Below are 5,484 nucleotides of genomic sequence, written 5' to 3' on the forward strand. Positions count from 1 at the left end.
TCTTACTGTGGACATGAGCCAATGGTATGTGAAACTCATCTGTTGCTGATTACATCTGCAGTTGGCTAGGAGGTGTGCCTGCTGCAATGAATGATGTTTGATTTAATTGGCTGGTGCCTAAATGAGAGAGCTCAGCATAGCACAGCCCAAGAAGTTCAGCATACCTCATCTCAGCACTCACAGCTCAGCCCAGGCCTTTGGAGATGCAGAAAGAAATCACTCCAGGGAAAGTTGTTGGAACCCAGAGGCCTGGAGAGAAAGCCAGCAGAAATTACCCTGTGCCTTCCTGCATAAAAAAAAGAGCCTCAGTTGAAAGTTAGCTGCCTTTCCTCTGAAGAACTAATGAAATAAATCCCCTTTTATTAAAAGCCAATCCATCTCTGGTGTGTGGCATTCTGGCAGCTAGCAAACTAGAGCAAAACTCTATTTCTTTTCATCCTTTTGGTCAGTTCATCCATATCAGGGCCAGACTCATTTTTGGAACTTATTTTTCACAGTGCCAAAATCACCTATGTTCTGTGTTGCCAAGATCAGTTGTATTTCTTGTTGCCAATGCCAAGTTTATATTCCTGGTAATTGCATCCCACATTGGGGGAAGCTCAGAGTTTGGCTTAGAGAGAGACCACATTTGAACAGCAGAGATTCTCTGGAGATGGCTCTTAGGCACTAATTCTAAGTAGGTTTTGTTTACTATTATAGAAATTAGTTTCATAAGGGCAAGCCTTAAAATTGAGGCTTTGGCTTCCTGGGGAATTTCTAATGGTTTTATCTTTCCCACTCCCTCAAGGGACTTTGCAAACACTTTTTTATTTTTTGCCCCAATCTCTGAAATGTAGAGTATAAAAACATTAACTTGTACAAAACATTAAGATTTTGTTCTTTATTCCAAGTTTTACATTAAAATCGAATTAAGTTGTTTAGTTTACTAGATAGATTAAATGAGATAGTGCAAATTTTGGACAAAAGAAACATTTTTCTTTTATCTCACACAAGTCAAAGCTTTAAAATACAGACAATATTTTTTTTACCTTGTATATTGATTTATCTTGATTTTAATTATATTGGTTTTATTACATTTTTAATTGGAGTTTGAGGGCTGTACAAAGAGTAAAATACCTCAGAATTTAATGACATTAGTTAATGCTTACATTCTGAGCTTAAATCTTTATAAGTATTTTTAAATGAAGTTTTTTTAGAAATAAAAATGTTAGTTGTTTAATATTAAGAAATTATAGCAGAGGTTTTGTTCTATTACATTTTTACACATTTACCAGAGTTATGTTTTTAATAGATAAAATATAATGTACATATTTGCTTAACTTTTCTTTTAAAGTTGAGCACATATATTTTTAGAGAAGTATTAGTGCAAAGCAGTGCAACTGATGATTTGGCTATTTTTATTATCTGTAGCCTTCTTAAAATAATAAAAATCATAATTAATAACATTATACCATTGCTTAACATTATGTAGACTAGTATCATGATATAACATTGATAGTGAGAATATTGTTAAATTTTTAGGAATTTATACAATGTTCAAAAATATGAATATTTTACTTAACGTTTAATTAATAACAAAATAGAAAAATTCTTAATCATTCTAATATACTTCAAATACTTTTTATGCAATGGGTTAAGTTATTTTAGTGCCTTAGCACCTCATATATATAAGATGAAAGAACAAATTATTTGTAACAGTTTTTTCCTAACAGTGAGAAGACTTTTCTTTTGAAATAAAAGATAATGCAAGCATAAACATTAATAAGGATATTATTTTTATGTAAAATATTTTAGACACACTGTTTGGATGATTAAAAAATTGTTTGTTAAAATACTTCATATTAACAGCATACTAACAATTCATGTTAATAGAAGACAGAAAAAACTTAACTTTATTTTTGTATGAATACTCAGCATAGCACAAAAGCTTTCCTTTTTTTGAAATGTATGATGAACAGACCAATTCAATCTTAGTTAGTACTGATTATGACAGACAGAATATATTTTCATAAACTCCTTTTTATAACTTTTTACAATATTTTGTGACAGACAATTATTTAGAACTTATAATTAAAAATTACTATAAATGATAAAATTTATTTCCTTTAACTTTCTATTACTTTATTTACTCATTTAGGGTTTGTAATTCATAATGACAAATAAAACATAACATTTTGACAAATATATGACAAATAACAAATAAAATCCATTTTTTTAACTTTTTATTACCTTCTGTATTCATTTCACCTATAGTTTTAATTTAAACTACATTATAATCAGAAACAAATTTAAAAAGCTTTTGAACCTGTATACTTTCTTTCAATAATCATATTTATGAAGTGAAGAAGAGCTAGAGATCTATAAAATAATGGAGGAAGAAAAGACATTTGCTAAAAAATGTGAGGAATTTTTTAATTTACAGAATAAGTTACAGTTTTTAAACTAAATGCTACTTTTTTATTTATTTAAATGCTACTTTTTTATTTAAAGATTTTACACATGCTTCTTTTAATCCTGATTCAATAACATAGGTTGGAAATTTTTTATTAGATTATCTACACAGTTAATCTAATGTCCAATTGTGGGTGTTAACTTTTTAATAGTTGGAGATATGACTCCACCCATTCAATGTGGATCTTAATAGGTTTGGCTGGAATCCTTTAAAAGAGGAAACATTTTGGAGAGACAGAATGATGGAAGCCTCAGAGCTAACAGAGAGCAGAAGTAGATGCTTGGAGAACAGAGACACACATGTTTGGAGATGCTTGGAGCCCAGCAGACATCACCATGAGATGTTCAGCCCAAACCTGGAGAAAGCCAAGGGAAGCCAAGAGGTGAAAGTCAGCCCCAGAGAAGCACAGTGAGGAGTCCCCATAGGAGCAGAAGCTTAAAGCAACTGAGCTCAGAAGCAAGGGACCAGCATATGCCAACCATGTGACATCCCAGCAGACAGAGCTGTTCCTGACCCACTGGCCTTCCTTGAGTTAAGGTATCTCTCCCTGGATGCCTTACTTTGGACATTCTTATATGCTGTGAATTATAAACTTCTAACTTATTAATTTCCCCTTTTTAAAAGCCTTTCCAGTTCTAGAATATTGCATTCCAGCTTCTTTCAAACTAACACAACCAGTAACAGTAATTTAAAGGATAAAAGGAGAGAGAAGGAAAATAATATATTCCTGACAAATAAAATCTAAATTGAAACTGCATTAACAGTAATAATTTTGAACCTCACCAATTAAAAGATACAGACTAGCAGAATGGATTATTAAATATAGCCTATCTTTATGCTGTTTACAAGAGACACATCTTAGCTCCTTCTCCGAGCCGACCCAGGCGGCGGGTGGTTTCATCTCGGCGGCGCTGCAGGGACCTCCGCTGAGGACGGCTTCCCCTCCCCGGGCCTCTCCCCTCGTGCCCTCGAGTCCCCACGGCTCATAGGCCTCTCACATCTAATATTGGGCGGTGAGGTGCGAGCAGGCCCGGGGAGGGTGGTTACCGCTGAGGAGCCGCTATTACGATGGAGATGATAGAGGTCCTGACAACAACTGACACTCAGAAACTGCTACACCAGCTGAATGCCCTTTTGGAACAGGAGTCTAGATGTCAGCCAAAGGTCTGTGGCTTGAGACTAATTGAGTCTGCACATGATAATGGCCTCAGAATGACTGCAAGGCTAAGGGACTTTGAAGTAAAAGATCTTCTAAGTTTAACTCAGTTCTTTGGCTTTGATACAGAGACATTTTCTCTAGCAGTGAATCTACTGGACAGATTCCTGTCCAAAATGAAGGTTCAGCCCAAGCACCTTGGATGTGTTGGACTGAGCTGCTTTTATTTGGCCGTAAAATCAATTGAAGAGGAAAGAAATGTCCCACTGGCAACTGAATTGATCCGTATAAGCCAGTATAGGTTCACAGTTTCAGACTTGATGAGAATGGAAAAGATTGTATTGGAAAAGGTGTGTTGGAAAGTCAAAGCTACTACTGCCTTTCAATTTCTGCAGCTCTATTATTCACTCGTTCAAGAGGACATGCCATGTGGAAGGAGAAATAATCTTAATTTTGAAAGACTAGAAGCTCAACTTAAGGCATGCCACTGCAGAATCATATTTTCTAAAGCAAAGCCTTCTGTGTTAGCATTGTCTATCATTGCATTGGAGATCCAAGCACAGAAGTGTATAGAATTAACAGAAGGAGTAGAATGTCTTCAGAAACATTCCAAGATAAATGGCAGAGATTTGATCTTCTGGCAAGAGCTTGTATCCAAGTGTTTAGCTGAATATTCATCAAACAAGTGTTCTAAACCAAATGTTCAGAAGTTGAAATGGATTGTTTCTGGACGTACTGCACGGCAACTGAAGCATAGTTCCTACAGAATCAATCACCCACCTTCCAATAATTCCTGAAATGGTTCCTTAATTGGTAAATTTGGGTCATAGTTATTCTACATATAGAGAAACTTTTATTAAGAAAGTTTTATAATTTTCTTCTACAATCAAAGAACAAAATCTAAATTATTGTTTAAAAATATTTAAAAATGGAGTTGAAGTAGCAAAGGGAAAATCTACTAACTAATATTTTATGGCATTTACTACATTCAAGGTACACAACCCTAAGAGTAACAAATTATCCATCCTCTGATACATACATTAACTATTTTATTAAATTATCATCTTAGGAAACAGTATTCTTAATAATCTAAATGTTAAAAGTAGCATTAGATAGAACAGTATTTTTAAATTGCACAATAGTTTGCTGTATGTAGACCCAGGCTCTGGTTTATAGTATACATCATTTAATGTTACACAAGCCTGAGCTGGGCAATAGGACCAAAAGTATGAAACACAGATGGACTAAGTGAAACTGTTAGCTTATTAGCAAAATCAACATGAACCTGAATATGGCAGATGATCTCCATATTTAATATTTGGAAACTGTCAGTATGTTTCAACACTAAGGTTATATACCACTGCTATAGCAGTTGGACTAGCTGTAATTATATTCATAAAGAATGTAAACTGGACTCTGCATATGTGATATACATCCTTGCCATCCAAATTACTTAACTCATAGTGGTGATATATCTTTTACTACTCAGAACAAAGTGTAACTTTTTTTAACATATCTACATGTGACACAGTTATGAAACTGAAATATTGAAATTCATTTTAATACCAGTAATATTTATATTTGGCAGATTTTTGGTAACTTGGTTTTTGTTTGTTTATATAGGATTATTACAGCAACAATATCTCTTCTCTGAAGCCTTTTTCCACAACCCTGAGCTATGGATTCATTAGTGCTATAAGGGATTTAAGCTGTGAAGTCTCAAAACATCACAACTAGATTAACATTGATGTTCTCAGATGTGGGAAAACTGCCTGCTTAATATTATGCTATAGTAGAATTATGATTAGATTTGAATTCATCTGTGAAGCTCACAAATCAGCTAACAGCAAATATAAGAAACTAATGACAAGCCTGG

General features: G+C 34.0%; 1 pseudogene; it reads left to right on the plus strand.

The window, feature by feature from the left end:
- Positions 1–3,429: 3,429 nt before the first annotated feature.
- On the plus strand, positions 3,430–4,890 carry LOC143642492 (cyclin-G1 pseudogene; annotated as a pseudogene).
- The last annotated feature ends 594 nt before the right edge of the window (positions 4,891–5,484 follow it).

Source organism: Tamandua tetradactyla, chromosome 7 (genome assembly GCF_023851605.1).
Source record: "Tamandua tetradactyla isolate mTamTet1 chromosome 7, mTamTet1.pri, whole genome shotgun sequence".
NCBI classification, from domain to species: Eukaryota; Metazoa; Chordata; class Mammalia; order Pilosa; family Myrmecophagidae; genus Tamandua; species Tamandua tetradactyla.